This window comes from Canis aureus, chromosome 2 (genome assembly GCF_053574225.1).
Source record: "Canis aureus isolate CA01 chromosome 2, VMU_Caureus_v.1.0, whole genome shotgun sequence".
Classification (NCBI taxonomy): Eukaryota; Metazoa; Chordata; class Mammalia; order Carnivora; family Canidae; genus Canis; species Canis aureus.
The window spans coordinates 84,592,824-84,615,419 of NC_135612.1; the positions used below are offsets into that span (position 1 = coordinate 84,592,824).

General features: G+C 37.7%; 1 protein-coding gene across 5 annotated transcripts in view; it reads right to left on the bottom strand.

Moving 5' to 3' along the window:
- Nucleotides 1–22,596, bottom strand: part of STIM2 (stromal interaction molecule 2) — a 140,867-nt gene that overhangs the window by 101,821 nt on the left and 16,450 nt on the right. The gene's annotated exons all lie outside the window — the stretch shown is intronic.

A 22,596-nucleotide genomic window follows, 5' to 3' on the forward strand; every position in this document is an offset into this window, starting at 1 on the left:
AAGATGATTGAATTTTTTTAAAGAAGAGGGGATCAAAACATAAAGTACATAGAAATAAATACAATATGTAAGACCTCTAGGGGAAAAATTATATAACTTTATAACTGAAGTAGATGTAAACCAATAGAGATCTATACCAAATTTTTAGATTGGAAGATTCAGTGCTATAAAGATGTCAACTGTCTCCAACTCAGTATGAAAGAATCTATTCAATTCCAGTCAAATTCCCAAAAAGTTTTTTCACCTAGAGCTGGACAAGTTGATTGCAAAACATGTAAGAATACACAAAGGGAAAAGAATAGCCAGACCATTAAAAAAAAACAAAAACAAAAACAAAACACACACACAAAGGAAACCTACTATATCAAATATCAAGACTTATAAGACGTCTGTAATTTAAAAACTTTGTGACTATTGTCAAAGCAACAGACAAATCTGTGGAAGAAATAAAGAGCTCAGAAACAGATCCAAACATATACACACACTTGCTATACAACATAATTAGCAATGCAAAATGGTGGGAAAAACTGGAACTTGTTAAAATAAATGGTTCTGGAATTGGCTGAGTATCTACATTAAAGAAAAAAATGGAAATCAAACTCAATTCTTACAATTCTTCAGTTCTTATCAAATGAAAAACTCAGATTTGAAATACAACCTATACAACTTTGAAAAAATAATGTAGGATAATAATATCATGAGGACAGGGAAAAATTTCTTAACTAAGGTATAAAAAGTATGTATTTATTAAGGAAAAGCCTGATTAATTTGATAATACTAGCGTTAAGAACTTCTGTTCATTAATACACCATAAAGAAAAACTCAAGCCACAAGTTAAGATGCGATATTATAATTGTAGCCAAAGGATGGAAATAAAGAATTCCAAAAATATTTTATAAACAAAGGATAGAAATATAAGGAATTCCATACCACTATAAAAATAAAGAAACAACACCATACAAAAATGGACAGAAGACTTAGACAATCTGTGAAAGAAAAAATCCAAATGACTAATAATGTGAAATGATGCTCAATTTCAATAGTAAGGAGCAAATTAAACTCACAAGAAGACACCATTACATATCTACCACAGAATTTTTTTAAGTATACAAATACCAATGCTGCTGATGCTGGGAAAGTAAACTGATACATCTCCTTTAGCAAATAATTAAGCATTACTAAGTAAAGTTGATACCATCTGACCAAGCAACCTCCTTGGTTACATACCCTTGAGAAACTCACACAGATGTGTAATGCTGGGACATTCACAGAAGCATTGTGCATAAAAGGCCAAAACTAGAAACAAACAAAATATTCATTAGAAAAAGTGGTTAAACTGTGGAGTATTTAAAACTGGAATATTATTGTAAAATCAATGACTGCAGCTACATACAACAAAATGAACAAAACTCTCATTTTTTTTTGATTGAAAGCAAGAGACAAAAACTGCAATGACCCTAATATATAGTTCAAAACAAAAATAGTTTTTAAGCATACATACATAAATGGTAAAAGCAAAATGAAAGGAAATCATTACCAAAGAAGATTTAATGTTACCCTTGGCAGGAGGAGAGATTGTAATTAAGAAGGGACATGGGAGAAGGAAGTCTCTAGGGGTGCTGGTGGAACTCTATTTCCTGACCTGAGGGTGGGTCAGGGTGACATTTCAGCCTGCCCTACAAATTTAAGACTTGCTAGCCCCACTATTTCATAAGGCAATTTCTTTTTTTTTTTAATATTTTTAATTTTTATTTATTTATGATAGTCACAGAGAGAGAGAGAGAGAGAGGCAGAGACACAGGCAGAGGGAGAAGCAGGCTCCATGCACCGGGAGCCTGATGTGGGATTCGATCCCGGGTCTCCAGGATCGCGCCCTGGGCCAAAGGCAGGCGCCAAACCGCTGCGCCACCCAGGGATCCCTCATAAGGCAATTTCTTAAAAGAAATAGTGTGTGCGTGTACACATATATACTCATTCTGTCTCCTACAAACCCTAACAATGATGTAGAAACCTAGAATAGTTTGAGGATCAAGATCTTAATGATCACTTTTCTGAACTGGTTCTGCAGTTTCTGCAATTAGTTCTCTACTCTGATTAGATTTAAAGGCATTAATGACTGCATTTCCAGTAACAATGTAAAGAAAACACTGGTAGTACATGGGATGACATAGCAATAAAGATATATATAATATAACCATTGGATAATTCTTAAACAAATATTTATAAAAAGCATGGTTCTGGGTGAACATGCAATTGATATCTTAGAACTACTGTCTAATAACAACATTAGCGGTGACTCCTAACTGTGTTGGATAAAGTGGGAAATAAAAAGATAAGCTCAGTGCTTCGCATGCCCAGTTCAAATGCCACAGAAATTACTTGAAAGTTTCTCTATCCACTCTGAGAGAAATCTTTATCTACTAAAGCCTCAGAGCTGAGATTTCTGAAAATCAAACACAGACTGTCATCCTCCTGTATATGGCTGAATTACAACACAAACTGAATTCCCCACTTCATACAATATTGTCCGTTAAAGAAAGGGTACTGGTTAGGAAGAAATGAGATGCTGAAAACATGTGGGCAGACCTCAGTGGAGTGGCGGATACTGAACCTCTAAATTCTGCAGGGTCTTCTTTGCTAGTAGAATCAGACCTTCTACACCTAAGGTGAACTCTATTTTGCATGAAGAATCTCTAACAGCCACACCTGAGGGAGTTACACAACTGATTCTCCTCAGGGCCTACACTCTCACCCTTTACTTCTAGACCTATAGTTAGACTCAAACCCACCTGGTCCCAAAAGGTGAGGTATAAAATGCTATCCTCTAGGAGATACACTATAATTGAAAATGTTTCCACTCTATATTATACAGATAGGAAACCTGGGGAATATGACTGGGATTTGATATTAAGGATGTGGGATAATATAGAAAAAATAAAGGTGAATGAGGTAAAACTTCTTAGTAAGAGGCCACTAAACAGAGATCCTAAATTCAATATTGCAGTTCAAGGGGTTGTAGCTCTGGATTTTTTTATTGGTTGGCTGGCTGAAACATGGACCATAAGGTGCCCTACATTACGTGAAGTTGAAATGCCAGAGCTGCCTTGGTATAATGTAGAAGAATGTATCCAGGTTTGGAGAAATTAGAATGTTAAAATGGTTTTCTCATTTAAACCTGCTCACCCACCCCAGAAGGGTCTAGAGAACATACCTTTCACCATAACTGTGATAAATAAATATATGTGGTGAGCCTAAGCATTGTTGAAGAACTCTCTGGCTGCTCGTCTCTGAGCAGGTCAGAAACGATAGTGGGAACTGCTACCACTGAAGTGAGATCCTTAAATGCACTGGAGGTAACTGGACCCTGGGGAGTCAGGGGCCAAGTGACAGTGTCTCCAAATAAAAGGTAGACATGATTACCACAAAGGACAACAGAATGAAAATGATAATAAGAATAGTCTTACTCAGAGACCTACAACATTCAGCAGTTGATTATGGTGACTCTAGAAGAGAAAAAGATAGGTTGTCTATTAAATTCTTACTTGATCTGCTAAAAAAAAAAAAAAAAAAAAAGTCCTAAATCCAGTAAACCTGAACAAAACAGAATCAAGGCCCCTCAAAAAGTTCCAAACTTGAGCCAGTTTAGAGACTCAAAATCTGTGGGGCACCTGGGTGGCTCAGTGGTTGAGCGTCTGCCTTCGGCCTAGGGCGTGATCCTGGAGTCCCGGGATCCAGCCCCTCATTGGGCTCCCTACATGGAGCCTGCTTCTCCCTCTGCCTATGTCTCTGCTTCTGTCTCTCACTGTGCCTCTCATTAATAAATAAATAAAATCTTTAAAAACAAAAGAGAGAGAGAGAGAGACACTCAAAACCGCTTGTAATAAAGGGGAGGATGGGTCCCTTGAAGAGGGCCCTGTGATACAGCAAAAAAAAAAAAAAAAACTCAATTACTCTTTCTACCAGCCTTCCCCAAATATATGTACAGACTTTTACCAGGATGACTGAATTGAGAAAAGAAAATAATTAGACTTTTCAAGGATTAGTGGATACTGGTTCTGAACTAATTTCAAGAGACCCAATATGCCCCTGTGGTCCATGTATCAGAGTAGGGGATTATGAATGCCAGGTAACCAGCGGAGTTTTAGCTCAGGTCCATATCACAATGGGTCCAGTGGGTCCCCTGAATCCACCCTATGGTTTATATTCCCAGTTCCAGAATCCATAATTGGAACAGACATACTCAGCAACTGACAGCATCCCCACACTGGTTCGCAGACCTGTGAAGCAAGGGCTATTAGGACAAGAAAGGCTACACGGGGGCCATTAGAACTGTCTCCATCTAGGGAAAGAGTAAACCAAAGCAATACTGCATTCATGGAAGGAACGCAGATTAGTGCCACCATCAAGGACGTAAGGAAAGCAGAGTTGGTGATTCCCACATCACTGTTTTACTCAACTAGCTGATGAGTGCAGAAAACAGATAGATCTTGGACAATAATGGTGGATTATCACAAACTTGACTGGGTGATGGCTCTACTTGAGGCTGCTGTGCCCGACGTCGTTTTACCACTTAAATAAATTAACACATCCCCTAGTACCTCGTATGCAGATAAAGGATCTTGCAAGTGCTTTTTTCTCAATACCTATTTAAAAAACTACCAGAAGCAGTTTGTTTTCAGCTGACAAGTCCAGCAATATACGTTCATTGTCCCACCTCAAAAGTATATCAACTCTCCAGCTCTACGATCTCAGTCATAATTAAACTTGCAGGGCACTTGACAGCCTTTCCCTTGCACAATATATCACACTGGTCCATTACATTCATAATATTATACTAATTGGATCTGGTAAGCAAGAAGTAGCAACTACTCTAGACTTACTGGTAAAACATTTGCATGCCAAAGACTGAGAAATAAACTGGACAAATATTCAAGGGCCTTCCACCTAACTGGAATTTCTAGGGATCCAGCGGTATGGGGTGTGTCAAGATATCCCTTCTAAGGTAAAGGATAAGCTGTTGCATCTGACCCCTTCTACAAACAAAATACCTAGTGGGCCTCTTTAGATTTTACAGACAACATATTCCTCATTTGAGCATGCTATAACAGCTCATCTACCAAGCATATCAATCAGGGTTTTTAAAAAATACAGAATCAGTAGGATACACACACACACACACACACACACACACAGATAATATACATATGGGGCAGGAAAAAAGAGAAATACACAATAAAAGATTTGTTATAAGAAACTGGCTCATACAACTGTATAAGCTGGCAAGTCTGAAATCTACAGTATAGGCCACTAGGCAGGAAAGTCACTCAGAATTTAATGTTGAAGTCTTGACTCCCAAATCTGTAGCACAGGACAGCACACTAGAAACTCTGGCAAGATTTCTAAGATACATTCTTGAGGCAGAACTCCTTTTCTGGGAAATCTGTTTTTGCTGTTAAGGCCTTCAACCGATTGGACTGAGGCCAACCCACATTATCCACATTAACCTTCTTTAGAGAGTCAAATCTACAAATTACCTTCACACCAACATCTACACTAGTGACTGACCAAACAGCTGGCCACTATATCCTAGCCAGGCTGACAAAACATATTATCCATCACACCACATGATCCAAAAAGCTACTAGTTTTAAGTATGACCCAGAAGAAAAGATGTCTCTTCATCAAGTCAGGCTGCCCTGCAAGTTGCTCTACCACTTGGGCCATATGATCCAGCATACCCAGTGGTACTTGAAGTGTCAGAAAAGACAGATGCTTTGGAGCCCGTGGCAGGCCCATATAGATTAATCACAGTACAGACCCTTAGAATTTTGAAGCAAAGCCAGTCATCCTCTATGGCTAATACTCTCTTTTTGAGTAATAGATTTTGGCTTGCCGCTGGGACTTAGTAGAGAATAATCCTTAATGATGGGCTACCAAGTTATCATGTGAACTGAGATGCCTGTTATAAACTCAACTGTCTGACCCACTAAGTCATAAATTTGGACGCGCACACCAGTACTCCATCATGAAAGGGAAGACGTACATACAAGATGGAGATGGTACAGGCTCTGAAGGCACAAGTAAGTTATATGAAGAAGTACCCAAATGCCCATGGGCTCCATTCCTGCTACATTATCTTCACTGTCCCCATCCTACACTTATAACAACATGGGAAGTTCTCTACCACCAGCTGAATGAAAAAGAGAAATGCTGGGCCTCATTTACAGATGATTCTGTACAATATGCAGGCAGCACTACTCAAAAGTGGATGGCTGCAGCACTACAAGCCCTCTCCAGGACACGATTTATCTAGATGGTCAGGAACTTGGAAGGACATAAGTGAGAAACTGGTAACAAGGTAGTCTGAAGAGATATGCAGACAGATCAAAAAATGGATTAAAAATATGAAAATATCTGAATGGACAAGAAATATGAAAATATCTGTGTCCCATGTCAATGCTCACCAAAGGGTCACCTCAGCAGGGAAGAATTTGAGCAATCAAGTGGACAGGATGACCAGTTCTATACATGAGTCAGTCTCTTTCCCTAGCCACTCCTATCATTGCCCAGTGGGCTCCTGAACAAAATGGTCATAGGAGGGAGAACGGTTATGCATGAGCTTGGCAACCTGGACCTCTAACCATGATGGCTGACCTTGCTACAGCCACTGCTCTGTGCTCTATATGCCAACAGTGGAGATCAACATTGAGTCCCCAAAATGGCATCATTACTCAGGATGATCAGCCAGCTACGTGGCAGCAAGCTAATTATATTGGAATGCTTCCACCACAGAAGGAGAAAAGTTTTGTTCTTAATGGACAGACTTTCTGGATACAGATTTGTATCCAGAATCCTTCACTGCATCCAGTATTTCTGCCAAATCTACCATCTGTTGATTACAGAATGCTCATCCATCATCATGATACTCTCTGCACAGCACTGCCTCTAATCAAGGAACTCAGGTCACAGCACATGAAGTGCAGCCATGGACTCATGCTCATGGAATTCAGTGGTCTTACTATGTTCCCCATCATCCTGGAATGACAGGCTCAGAGATCAGTGGAATGGCCTTTTGAAGACTCAGTTACAGTGCTAGTTAAGGTGGCAAGACCTTGCAGAGCTAGGGCAATGTGCTCCAGGAGACTGTATATACTCTAAATCAGCATCCAATAAACAGTGTTGTTTCTCCCACAGCTAGGATTCACAGATTCTGAAATCAAAGGGTGGAAATGAGAGCAACACAGCTCATTATTACCCCTAGTGTAACCCAATAGCAAAATGTTCGCTTCCTGTCCCCATGACCTTATGCCCTGCTGACCTCTGACCTAGAGGTCTTACTTCCAAAGGAAGGAATGCTTCCACTGCAAGTTAAATCTGCCATCCAGCCTTTCTGTGTTCTTCCTCTCTGCACCAATAGGCAACAGAGGGAGCTACTTTACCAACTCGTGATTGAACTTGATTACCAAGAGGAGACTGGACTGTCATACTATGGCAGTAAAGAAAAAAATAAATGTGATTTTTAGGAAATTGGTATCAGTGCCAGGTTAAAAAGGACATACTATGATGATTAGCTTCACACTTCAAGTTGGCTACTATCCAATTATTTAAACACTAGTCCAGGTATTGCTGTGGAAGTATTTTGTAGAGACTGTTAACATCTACAATCAGATGACTTGAAGCAAAGGAGATTATTCCCCATAATGTGTGTGGGTCTAATCCAATCATTTGGAAACCCTTAAAACCAAAACTGAGGTTTCCCTGAAAAAAGAAAAAAAATCTGCCTCAAGACTGAAGCAACTTCTGCTCTACAGATTTTAGACTTAGCAGTTCCTACAATCATCTAGGCCATTTCCTTGAAATTATTCACTTACAATTTTAAATATAATTTATTTTTAATATTTAATTTTTAATAATTATTAAAATATAATTTATTTATAGATATATTTTTTCTTCTGCTCTCTCTCTCTCTCTCTCTCTCTCTAGAGAACCCTGATATAGCATCCTTCAAAATATTAAGAAAAACGGTAGCTATTCTTTGCTTCAAAGAATAGATAGATGTAGGACCCATAGAAAGTACTGAATAACTTCAGCTCAATGAGATATAAAACTTTTCATAAACCACAGTATCTCCTAATGGCAAGGGTGTTCAGGAACCAGTGGGCTCCCAGGCACTGAAAGCATGGGAGGAGCTAATGATGGGGGAATGCACCATAGGGGTTCCTGTAATTAGTAGAAAATTTGAGCATTATGTCCATCTCTTCCAACTGAATGTCTATAGTTGTATGTAACAGCATACTCAGATTTTACATTAGCAAAATTAAAAAAAAAAAAAAAAAAACCTCTCAACCCAAGTAGAAACTACTTTTACTGCCTTTCCTAGTCTCATTTATTAAAACCAGTTACCAGCTTCTGCTTGTCTCACAAGTAGTTCCTAATGGGCTTCATTATTTGATATATTACACTTAACACAGGTCCAGATAAGACTGCATATGTATTTCTGTAGTTCTTTCCAAAAGGACCAGAACAAAGGAGGAGGGGGAAAAAAAAAAGATGAATGCAAAGAGAGTGCCAACTAAAAGAAAATTCAATGGAATACTTCATATATTTTATCTGTTAACTCTTAAAATGTTAACCTAATCACTTGTGAGGAAAAAAGAGAAAACAACTATTTGAGGTACAAGTACTACTACCACCAGACACTGCACTAGGCACTTCACAACCTGGAAAGCCAGGCACTCTGTTTTCTACTTTACAGAAAGTTAATGGAAGCTTAGAATACCCAGCCAATCTAATAAGCAGCAGAACCAAGATTATAACTCATATGGGTCTGACTGCAAAGCCAGGATACTTACCAGACTATAACTGAGATATGCCTATGTATGAATTTTTTAATATATACACGGCATAATGAATACAATTTGCAGCAGGTAAGTGAATAGAGTAACAAGAAATTAATACACAGTGAATAAAGAAAAAAAAAGCATTTACTAAGTATTTATCTGCCGGACACTGATGATAATTCATTCTCTCTACTGACTCTGCAAAATGAAATAAGCTCTAATTATGTAATAAAGTAAAATGCCTTGAAGTTAAATGGCAATGATGTAAGTTTGAGAATTATATAACAGATTATACAAAATCAGGAAAAAAGGTCAAAAACCTAATAAAACACTAAAGGAAAATTAATTAAAAGTACGGACAAAAACCAGATCAGGTAATTGTGATCACATCAGCATATAAGAGGAAGGCTAAAAATCAAAAACAAAGAAAGTTAAGAGAAATGAAAGCAATATCGACCAAAGTTAAGAAAAAAGAAAAAAAACTAAAATAAACCCTATGCTTTAAAGGGATTGGCAACATGGAGGGAAGCAAATAAGGTTTAACTATTTGGTTTGATGTTAATGTTATCCCATAATATCCAGCATTTGAAAACAACAATAAATTTGTTCCAACGTCTTAACTCCTTAAATTACATAATATGGCATAAGTTCTTATGTTTTTACATCACAATGAAATTTGTATTACAATAAACCTAACTTTCAGGACAAGAGAACAGAAAGCCTTTCACTGTGTTTGGTATCTGCATACAGAATCACCTATGGTAACCCACCATTTCCAAAGAGAACATCAGAGCTTTCTACCACTCCCTGTCTCAAGGACATGAGCCTCCTAACTGGTAGCCCCTCCCCGAGACCAGCCCTCCCACAATCCAATCTCAATGAAATAACATGACCTTTTTTTTTTTTTATTTTATTTATTTATTTATTCATTCATGAGAGACACACACACACAGAGAGAGAGAGAGAGGCAGAGAGACAGGCAGAGGGAGAAGCAGGCTCCATGCAGGGAGCCTGACATGGGACTCGATCCTGGGACTCTAGGATCACGCCCTGGGCCAAAGGCAGGCGCTAAACCACTGAGCCACCCAGGGATCCCAACATGACCTTTTAAAACACAAGTCAGACCATACCCCAACTTTCTCAAAACCCTGCGGTGGCTCTGCATCTCACTCAGAGTAATGCCAATGTCCTTATATCAGTCTGTAATACCCTGGACTTCTGGCCTGGGCTACCTCTCTGACTTAATCTCCTACTCCCCCATCTACTGCTTACTCTGTATCAACCCAGTGGTCAGTGGTCTCCTTAAGTTTCTCCCAAATCCGAGCATGCTCCCTATCATGATGCCCAAGGCCAAGTTCCCTCCATCTAAGGGGTACCACGTCATTCTGTCCTCTCCTTCTCTCTTCTCAAATGTCACCTATCCTTTCTCTGACCACTGTCTACAAAATAGCCAACACACATACACACTCTGCTCTGACATTCTCTATTGCCCTCACCTATATAATTTTCTTCCATAGTACTTATTACCTCCTGACATATATTTACCTGTCTTCTTGGTTTTTTTTTTTTTTTTTTAGAGAGAGAGAGAGAGAAAGCTCTCTCTAAAACGCATGGACACAAGCTTGTGGGAAGGGGCAGAGGGAGAGGGAGAGAGAATCTTAAGCAGGCTCCACTCTCAGTGGAGAGCCCCACAAGGGGCTCAACCTCACAACCCTGAGATCATGACCTGAGCCCCTGTGCTAAAACCAAGAGTGAGACGCTTAACCGACTGAGCCACCCAGGTGCTCCTTGTCTACTGTTTATCGTCTTGCTCACTTAAATGTAGGCTCGTTGTTCTGCATTGCTTTATTCACTGCCCGGGTGCCTAGAACAATGTCTGTAAGTGCTCAGTAAATACACGCTAAACTAATAATACATTAGGCTTAAGTTACAATTTCAATCTTCTAAATTATGTGGATATGCGATTAAACAATAAAAGCTTTAAGCAGGAAAACTGATATACTTTCCTAGTTCTTCCATTCTTCTCCCTAATTTAGTTTTATAATAAACATAAAAGTGAATATTCTATCTGTCCTACTTTTCTTCTTTTCCACTTGAGCACACGTTATGAGATTCCAGAATCCCAATTTCCTTTATTTGTCAAATAAGAGGAACTGGCTCATGGCAATCAGCTTCTAAAAATCTAGTATTTAAAAATCAGATTTGAAGCAAAGTTTATATTTTTCAATAAGCCTTCATGGAATCTCTCAGTACTTAGGATAAATCAACACTGTATATGTATATATAAATTACATGCATGGATACCCTATCTATAGCCTAAGGGGATAAATTTAGATTCGTTCTCACAATTCAAATAACATTGGACCTTAATATTTTTAAGTTTCTCTGCTCCTAAACTCTTTAGTCTGATAAGCACAGGAAACAATTTATCTGAATGCTCCTTCTGATTTGACCTAAGCAAAACACAGATAAATCTGGAAAAAAAAATCAAATAAATCCTCAGAAATGAAAAAGATGTCACAAATACCAAACACTAAAACTACATGCTTTACTCAAAGGAGGATCCTTCACACTACCAAGAGTTAGAGCTCAAGCTTTGATACCACCTTCCAGCACTAGCAAATATCAAAAAAAAAAAAAAAAAAAAAAAAAAATTTTTTTTTTAGGTTTATTTATCTGAGAGAGAGAAAGCCAGAGAGTGTGTGTGAGCAGAGGCAGAGGGGTAAGGGGAGAGGGAGAAGCAGTCTGCCTACTGAGCTGGCAACCCAACACAAGGTTGATCCTAGGACCCTGGGATCATGTCCTGAGCCAAAGGCAGATGCTTAATCAACTGAGCCACCTAAGCACCCCTCCAAATTTTTTTTAATTAGATGTCCAATGAATTAATTGTGATATAATTATAAATGTTGATGATCCCACATTTACATTACATTCAAAAACAGGAAAGCTATTCTATGATACTGGTGCAGAGACAGGCAGTGATTAAAAGGGGTGAGAGGAACTTCAGGGATGTAAACAATACTGTTTAATAATGTGGGTGCTGGTAATATGTATGGATTCACTTTGTGAAAAAACAGATGAACAGATATATTAACTCTGTGCCCTTTTCTGTACAGTCATACTTAAGTAAAAAACTTACAAAATAGTAAATATTATAGCAGTTCAAGGCGTTGAATGATAAGGATGAACAGCTCTACAAAAACCAACAGCCCTGTGCATTAATGGTAACACTGTGCCTGTTAAACTGCACTCAGTACAAGGCAGGGAAGTAACAAATTGTAACAAAAATCTGATTCCAGTAAATTTGAAATAAAACAAGTTTACAATTCAAAGGAGTTAAGCTGCAATTTTTCAATTGTCAAAAGAACATTGGTTAACGATGTGACTCTTAGCATCCTGTGTCTACCACTTACCAGTTCTAGAAACTTGCACTTTAATTTTCAGGGCCTCTGTTACCTTGTCTATAAAATGAAAATGTACTTCATAAGCTTGTTGTGAGGACTAAATCAATCATTTCAGGTAAAGCACTTAGAACAGCACCTGTTGGTTCTTCATTCACATGGGATATTTAATCTCTCAGTGATGCTAAACAAACAGCGTTTCTACCATAACCAACCAACAGATGGGCACTGAAAGGCAACAGAGCCCCTTCCTAAAATAACTTGTATGGTACTTTTTCTACAAAGCAGGATCATGAACTAGTAACTAGCTTTCTTCAAATTTTAATTTCCCAAAGCAAGTGCTAAAGTAGCAACAAATCACACTCCAGGGACACTTGGGTGCCTTAGTCGGTTAAGCAGTCTCCTAATTTTGGCTCAGGCCATGATATCAAGGTCGTGAGATCAAGCCCTGCACTGAGCTCCATGCTTAGCGTGGAGTCGGCTTCAGATTCTTTCTCCCTCTCCCTCTGCCCAAGCACGTGCTCTCTCTAAATAAATAAATAAAATCTTTGGGATCCCTGGGTGGCGCAGCGGTTTGGCGCCTGCCTTTGGCCCAGGGCGCGATCCTGGAGACCCGGGATCGAATCCCATGTCGGGCTCCCGGTGCATGGAGCCTGCTTCTCCCTCTGCCTGTGTCTCTGCCTCTCTCTCTCTCTCTCTCTCTCTCTCTCTCTCTGTGACTATCATAAATAAATAAAAATAAAAAAAAAATTTAAAAAAATAAATAAATAAATAAAAAATAAAATCTTTTTTAAAAAATAAAATAAATAAATAAATTACACTTCAGTCACACTCTAGTTCTTTCTCAATTCTTTATGCCGAATGACCTTAAGGAGTAAATAACCATTTAGAGCATTGCCATCACCATAGAAACAAACTATAGGAATGTAAAATACTGATAGCCAATCCTTTATAAGAGTTACTATGTGGCAAACATTGCACTAAACATTTTCCTATGTTGATCCTTACTGTTTGCAACAGCCTAACTAAATAGGTGTATTGTTCACCCTGACTAAAATGGCCTACGTCCATTTTACTTCTGAGCCCGTTTTATTTCATTTATCTCCTTTACCTTATTCCCTCACAACTATTTATATGTTCTTATTACAATGTTTTGTAGTTATACCTGCTATTCTTCATTAGCTTATAAATGCTTCGGGTGCCTGGATGGCTCAGTTAGTTAAGTGTCTGCCTTTGGCTTCGGTCATGATCCTGGGAGTCCTAGGATCCAGCCCCATGCCAGGTTCCCTGTCAGCGGGGACTCTGCTTCTCCCTCTCCCTCCACCCCAACCCCTGCTTATGCACACACATTCTCTGTCAAATACATAAATCTTAAAAAAAAAAAAAAAGATTATAAATGTCTCAATTCCCCATCTCCAAAGGTGGCACAGAGTATGGCACACAGAAGGGGCTCTGGAATGTTCAACAGGAACTAATTCATCATAAAGATGAGAAGTAGTTACTCTTAAACCCAAATGCATTTGAGTGAATTGAAGAGCAAGTACCTTCTCTTCCAGAGGAACATAAAGAACTCAAGCATCTAATTCCATTACTTCAGTCCTACTTGAGATAACTTTCTTGGTTTGCTGAGATTCCTCTATTTGTCAGGTGTTAATCTGGGGGACAACTTGATAATCCTGTTGTTAACAATAACTTTTCTAAGAACAAGATAAAAGCTAAGAATCCCTTTGATGGGCATCTAACAGGAAATTAACTTATCAATGTCCTATCAAGACACAATCTTGCAGATCTGCATGCCTCCTGCAGTACTGCAAAAACACTCCAGTATCTCACTTACTGCTTTTTTCTTCCATTACAAAAGCACTATTTGATACATCATTAAGTCTCCTTTGAAGAAACAGGAAGTTTTCATTTTAAATTAACCTTCATAGAGTCTTTACATACTTTATATTAATTAAACAATTCTACTCCCACTACAACTTGGTCACAAGGAATGAGTCTGTTAAACTGCTTTGCCCACCACAATGAAATTCAGGCAATGTCTGAGCTTCTACTATTACAATTCCTACCTGTGTTTACCAATATGGTATTCCCAGACACTGCAACAATCCTTTTACTTCCCTGGGGAAAAACACAATTTCCTAATTTGTTGAGCAGCAAATAATATATTATCTAGCAGAGGTGTACGTATGTGCTATGTGTGTGCATAATTTAATCCTTACAATGACCTAGACAAATAGAGATTAGCTCCTTTTCCCTCAAGGAAGAAACCGAAGCACAGAAAGAAACTTGGGAATTAGTAAGTGGTATACTATTAAGATGCAGATTTATGTTAACTTGCCTTGTTTTTCCTCTATTCCATACTATCTTCTCCTTCTGAACCTCCCTCTTTCTAACTCTGCAGTTTTCTTTGATCATCAGTCCTCATGGTGGAAGAGGTACACAGATAGTCCCTGGATTTACATACTATAGTTCCAGCCTTAAAAAGAAGAATGACACAAACTTCAGACTGACTATGCAAACAGGGATTTACCACAGACCTCACCTTTTAGAGAAAAGGGGCAATATTTTCTATTGCGAGTTTTTCTGGAATAAAGGCAACCAACATTTTTATGTTTTTAAAGATTTTTTTATTTATTTATTCATGATTAACAGAGAGAGAGAGGCAGAGACAAAGGCAGAGGGAGAAGCAGGCTCCATGCAGGTGGCCTGATGCGGGACTCCATCCTGGGACTCCAGGATCATGCCCTGAGCCAAAGCTCCATCGCTGAGCTACCCAGGTGTCTTGGCAACCAACATTTTTAACATTCATGGGAACTTACTCCTCAGAAACTGGAGTTGTCAAGTTAAGAAATTCAAGAAACTAGGCTTCTCAATCAAGTCAGAATTAAGAAAATTAAGAAAAAGGAATGACTACCTATTGGAAAGCTCAACCCTTTTAATGATGTCATTTTTTTTTTAATAAGAGTCACCATAATGAAATGTGAGGAAAAAAAAAAAATCAGTCCTCATCCTCTCATTAGCCTGACAGAAGAGATCTGTTATCAGAACCATTCCAACCTTTGATCACAAGGACAATGTGTTTAACAATACACAAAAGGGGAAACATTCAAACTCTAATAATTAAAGAAATGAAACATGCTATTTCACCCAAAATTGCAAAGATTCTTTTTCAATTAAAACACCAATGGGGGAAAATAAAAACACCAATGGGCACTCAAAAACATAATCCTTTCAGAATGCAATTATTATTATTGCCGGTAATGTACATATATTTGTTTTAATCTTAAAATATTCCTATCTTTTACTCTAATACGATGATCTTGGGAATTTACCCTTAAAATCCAGAATGAAAGAAAGGTTTATGTGCATAAACATTTGTAACAATATTTTTAACAGAAAAACTGAAAACATCTATGGGATGGGAATCTATCCAACAATAAAAACAAGTATAAATAATTTATATCTTCTATTTCATTTACTAGCTTAGAAAAAGCTCGGAATATATAGATTCAAAAAAGCAAGATGCAAAACTGCATCAAACAGGACTGCAACTATATAAGATAATAGTTACTGGACATAAAAAAAGAACAATACCAAAGTAGTTCTAAGGAGTGAAATTTGTTTTTTTGTTTTTTTTTTTTTTTTGAAATTTGTTTTCTCTTTGCTACATGTATCTGTATTTTCAAAGCTCATAGTAAGAAAAACTACGTAAAAGAAGAATGAAAATTAAGATAGCACAACACCAATTTTAAGTATCACAAGATCTAAAACATGGAGAAAGGGGATAATTTTTTAAATGTTTAAATTAGAATATATGGTTTAAAAACTACACTAGACATTTCCCTTAATTCTCTTTTTATTCTCAGAGGAAAAAACATTAAAATATAGAAAAAGCTTTATCCACATAAAGTATAAATCAAGACATTCACTATCTGAAAAGTTCTATGGGTGACCTTAGTTTTATGACATACTAGAAACTATCTAGAGAACATACTGAACAAGAAACAGGATCCAATTCTTCAGGATCTTAGATTTCTATAGGTAAGTACAGGTAGCAAGTTAATAAATCTATAAAAATATAACTTCTAGTTATAAGTATATATAAGTGCTAAAAGTGTTTGATGTGTTTGTTGGGGAGAGGCAGGAAGGAGACTGCTCCTATAGGTGATCACCAAAATGAGTCTTTCTGAGAAAGATACAAAACCAAAAACTAAAGTCAACCAGGCAAAAAGCTGATAAGGAACAGAGGAATAGTCAAAACATAGGATACCTTAAGTGTCAAGATTCGGAAGCAAGGAAAGAGTTTGTCATATTCTAGCATAAGAAAAGAATTCAGGGTAAGGGAAAATGGTAAAAAGAGATTAAACCTGGAGAGATAGGCAGGGGCCAGACCATGCAAGGATTTGCAGGCCACAAGAAATGTCTATTTTATTGTAATTAAAAAGGGAAGCCACTGAAGGGGGAAGGAAATGATTTTATGTGTATTTTTACAGGCTTCTGAGAAAACAGACCATAGAAGGTTAAGGGCAATAACAAGAAGTTAGGAAGCCACTGCAGGAATCCCAATGGGAGGTAACAGTGGCCTGGACTACAGTGATGGCAATGGAAACAGAAAAGTAGAGAAATTCAAAATATATGTGGGTGGTTAAAACCCACAGCATTTACTGACAGATGGTCAGGATGTGGGAGATAAGGACCCAGAACAATTAAGTATAGCTCCTGGGAGTCTCAATGAATCATTATTTACAAAACTAAAACTTAAAAAGTGTGTTTCCAATAATAAGGAATAGTTAAATATATTATGAAGTATCCATCAGATGGAACATTACTCATGTTTCTTAAAGGTTTGCATCTCTTACTATCTATGGGGGGGGTAATGGACATGATACTAAGTATCCAGGCCTCCAGTTTCCTAAAATAATTACTCAATAATCCTTCAAATAATTACTATAAATAATACCTACGGCTCTGACAGAGCTGCAGGGAGGATTAAATGCGAACCTATGAAAAACACTTAACACTTGACTGTGCTCAATATATGAAAGCTGCCAGAAGTCATAGTAATGACTTCAATGCCAGAATAGGAAAGGCAATCAACAAATGTTTTATGGATAAATATGCAGAGAAGAGAAATGATGAAGCAGGAATTTATACCCAAGTCATCTAACTCAATCTCCAGAGAACCACACACCCTTCACCATGAGTGAGCAATGAAGACTGAAAACTTAAGAACCATTAAGAACTAGTAAATCCTCAAATCCTCATTAGACTTTTTGATACAAATTACACAACAACCACAGTCTGGAGGGTTTAGTATTATACACAGTCATGTAGATAAACTAGAATAATTGGGAATTTCTGAATCACAAAAATAATCAAAAAGTTTATTGACTTTTTAGGAAGTGTCTTAGTAAATAAGGTTGATGACTCAATCAGCTATCAATGCAAAGGGAGCTCAAGACTAGGAATGTAGCTAGACCATGGAAGTCTAAGAGCAAAGAATTATCAAGAACTCAAGAGCTAGACAAGAAATACAAGTAAGTGACAGGATAAGAGGACCTAATCCACAGCCTGGAAAGAAAGGACTGGCAAAAAGACATAAACTAAAAACCATGATTAGTCAGTCTGAGGGACAAGCTCGGGCCAGGAGAACCAAGGACAGCGTTAGGCGACTCTCACAACCCCAGGGCCCAGGAAAGGTCCATTGCTCCTAGGGAAGAGGTAGAAGTAAAAGCCCACCACTTCAGCAGAGGGAAAGAACCCCTCCTGGCTGAGGATTCCACACCAAATAAAGTAGGCTACCACTGGGCACAGGACAGGAAACTCTCCAGCCTAAGTCCTCACCCAGGTACAAGGCAGAGTCTGGCTGCCACCAGGGGAAGAGGAAAAAGACTGAAAAAGCTCAATCCCCAAAGCCCAGACTCACAAGCCCTACCTAAGACTTAGGGTAGATCACAACCAAGAATCTCTCTACTCCCACCACAAACCTAGCAGACAGAGCCTTTCCACAGTGCAGACATACTGCTGACAGCTGCCAATGCAAGGGGAACACTACTCTGACCATACAAAACACAAACCACCAAGGAAATTTAAGTTCTGTGGTGCACTAAAAGTGACAACAGTTAAAACAGAGCCATACCCAGCTCAACCGTTAAGAAAACTGATGCAACCTACCACACTAATAGTATGACACCCATTTCTGGACATAGGCCATATTTACATCAGTCTCAACTGTGCTATCATTCAGTCAAAAATTCTGAACCATTTAAAAAAAATGAGTCACATTTTAAAAAGGAAAAGGAAAAAAAAATCCTCATTGTCAAGACATAAAACAATAGAACCAAACACAGAGATAACCCAGATATTAGAACTATCAGGTAGAGTGCCTAAAATAGCTGATTAATATTAAAAGATCTAACGAAAAGGATTAATATGTTAAAGGATCTGGACAATATGTATGAAAAGCTGGAGAATCTCAACAGATATGAAAACTCTAAAAGTGAACCCAATGATAACACTTAAAAAAAAAGAACCCACAAATTCAAAGTTGGAAAATTCCTTTGACAGAATTACCAGTGCATTTAAGATGACAAATCAACAGAAATTATCCAAACTGAAATAAAAAGGATAAAAATCAATAACTGTGGGATAATATCAAATGGTCCAACATATACTTAATTGGAGTGCCAAAAGGAGAAGGAAGAAAAATAGGACAAAAGAATTATCTGAAAAGATAATGGTTGAGATTTTTCAAAATGGAAGACAACAAGATACAGATCCAAAAGAGCTCAGAAAACTCTTAAAACTGTGAAGTTATCATTACTTTAAATCAAGTGAGTTAAAGCAAAGGGTTCAGACAAAAGATATAGCAATTAACTACAAAAGTTTGTAGTTAGCAGATACTGTAAAACATGCTCAATTACTTATAAAAACACAACAACATACTCTTCCCATCTCCACATAAAAAGAAACTACAGAAATAGGTGAAACAGAAGAAAAGGTGGTAAGAGAGGAAAAATACCTGAACTGAATTATAAAGTATAATCAAATAAACATATATTATAGTTTCCTTTCAATAGCCACCAAACAAATATATTTAGACTATTATCATTTCAACAACAAGAAAAAACTGTTAATTTTCATCAAGGACATTAAATAAAAGCACTCCATTATGAGTTGTAAGAACAGTTATTGTGTATGAATTCAGTAAATCCTCTGGGATGATAATTCTATTTTGTAAAAATTCTTTTACAAATTTTTTTTATTTCTAAGATTTTTAGGTAACCAACCCTCAACCCCAGTGGGGCTCAAAATCGAGTTGCACACTCCACCAACTCAGCCAGGTTGTACAAATTTAATTACTCCACCAACTCAGCCCTCTTGTACAAATTTAATTATGGTTTATCATGTCCATTCTAGTAAAAATCTGTGTTATAGATGACTGGAAAAAAGAAGGATCTAGAGATTGATAAGCATAAAGTAGAGAAAAGTCAGAGTTGAGACTTTTTTTTTTTTTTTAATTTATGATAGTCACACGGGGGGGGGAAGAGAGAGAGAGAGAGAGAGAGAGAGAGAGGCAGAGACACAGGCAGAGGGAGAAGCAGGCTCCATGCACTGGGAGCCCAACGTGGGATTCGATCCCAGGTCTCCAGGATCGCGCCCTGGGCCAAAGGCAGGCGCTAAACCACTACGCCACCCAGGGATCCCAGAGTTGAGACTTTTTAAATGCAATCTTAAGTTAAAGGAAAATTTACCTTTAGAGTAGCCTTCTATTGTCTCATAGCTGAAAAAGTGCTAAGATCCAAAAACCCACATAAGTGGTGGGAAACAGGCAAGTCAGAATGTTCAAAATCCTCATGTTTCCAAATAAAAGGTTCCTACAGGAAAAATTCAAATTTTACCAATACCCTATGAATTACTAAAGATGTCTGAGTCAAGTAGTAGGAATATTCAAAGAATTGATAAATAGTAGGAATATTCAAAGAATTGTTAAATAAATTTACTCAAAGATTTTCCCATTTTAGTTTTCCAAGTTAATCAGCATGTCTGGAGCCACTGTGGACCCTAAGAGATATGAATCAACAATTCCTAGTAATAGCAAAAGGACAGATAACTTTTCAATGGACTAAATACTGAGTAGCATATAAATATGCTCCCTAGTGTACATACTATCTACTACAACATAAGATGGGTTTCAAGCATCTCACAAACTACAAAAGGAAATTCTGAAACTTTCATTATAATAAAAAGATGATAAAATGATAAATAGAAATTAACTTTTCTGAATTACTAATTCAGAATATGCAAATGATGCTTTACTACAGCATCTTCTTTTAGCAAATATTAATAAAGACTGTCATACGGCTATTGATCTCAGTATTTTTTGCAGCAGAAAGAGAGCGCGTGTGGGCCCAAGCACACATGTACAAGAGAATGCACATGCAAGCATACAGGTATGTGCTGCAAAGAGGAGGTGGGGATGGAAAGGAAAAGACTCTTAGGCAGGCTCCGCTCAGTGTGGAGTCTGATGCAGGGCTCTATCTCACAACCCTGATATCATGACTTGAACCAAAATTGAGAATCAGACACTTAACTGACAGAGCCACCCAGGTTACCCCACTAATGCCTTACTTTAAGCCTATTTTTCCCATAAGATCTTCTTCAACCTCAAAATCTTCTGGGTAAGATTTTTCAGGAACATCTTCATCATGAGTAGAAAGAAATTACCTACAAACATATCTTGCTTTGAAATTTCTACTTAACTAAAAACAGCTGCTGTTTTTCTAAAATCTTAAAAAACTGACCAAAGACAAAAGACAAAAAACAAAACAAAAAAACCTGACTTACCTTATTATCTTTTAATTTCTAAGCAGAATCTATTCTCATGTTATTTAATTATAAGTTAGAGGCCCTAGAATATAACAATTTTGTACTCTTTTTTTAAACATTTTATTTAGGGATGCCTGGGTGGCTCAGCAGTTGAGCGTCTGCCTTTGGCTCAGGGTGTGACCCTGGAGTCCCTGGATGGAGTCCCACATCAGGCTCTCTGCATGGAGCCTGCTTCTCCCTCTGCCTGTGTCTCTCTCTGTGTTTCTCTCTGTGTCTCTCATGAATAAATAAATAAAACCTTAAAAAAAAATAAAAAGTTAATAAACAGGGGATTCCTGGGTGGCTTAGCGGTTTAGTGCCTGCCTTCGGCCCGGGGCGCAATCCTGGAGTCCTGGGATTGAGTCCCACGTCGGGCTCCCTGCATGGAGCCTGCTTCTCCCTCTGCCTGTGTCTCTGCCTCTCTGTGTGTGTTTCTCATGAATAAATAAATAAAATCTTTAAAAAATTAAATAAATAAATAAACAAACATTTTATTTATTCATAAGAGACACAGAGAGAAAGGCAAAGACTTAGAGGAAGAAGCAGGCTCCCCACAAGGAGCCTGATGTGAGACTCGATCCCAGAATCCGGCATCACGCCTTGAGCCAAAGGCAGACAGACACTCAACCACTGAGCCATACAGGCGTCCCAATATTTTACTCTTTTACTAATCTACAATATGAAAGAAAAAGTCCTAATTATTAGCAGTTCAATACTCAAGATTTATGATGAATAATGTACATGACTACCAGCAAGGTACATGAAAAAAATTTTAAGACTTCAAAATGCAAAACTAAATTTTTAGTATACTATAAAAGCTAAATGGTAATTTTATAAACAAGTTTAAACAATTCATCATAAATTGTCATGGACTTAATTAAATTCAGAGAACCAACATATTTGCATGTTTCTATAATATTCTAAAATAGATCCCATAAAGAATACTATATAGCCTGTGGCAAAAACAACACAGGACTAGGAGCTAATAGAATTGAATTCTAGTTCTAGGCCTATTACACTGCATGAAAGTTGGTTTTAAAATACACATATTTGGGATGCCTGGGTGGCTCAGTAGTTGAGCATATGCCTTTGGCTCAGGGTGTGATCCCGGGATCCAGGATCAAGTCCCACATCGGGCTCCTTGCAGGGAGCCTGTTTCTCCCTCAGCCTGTCTCTGCCTCTCTCGCTCTGTCTCTCATGAATAAATAAATAAATATTTTTTTTACAAAAATACAATACAATACATATATTTAAGTATGTTTTGTGTAAGACTTAAAGAGATTTATCACGACTTGTAGATCGGGTATTATAAACAAGTAAAAGGATTAATAGATAAACAATGTAGCTCTCAGCTTCAATTATAAAGGCCTCTGGAAACCAGTGAAAGCGCAACAAAATGAGGCAACACAAAATGAGGAAGTTACTAATTTGTTCAAATATCACATTCTATATATACCAAAACTATTACTGCAGGACAAACAACTG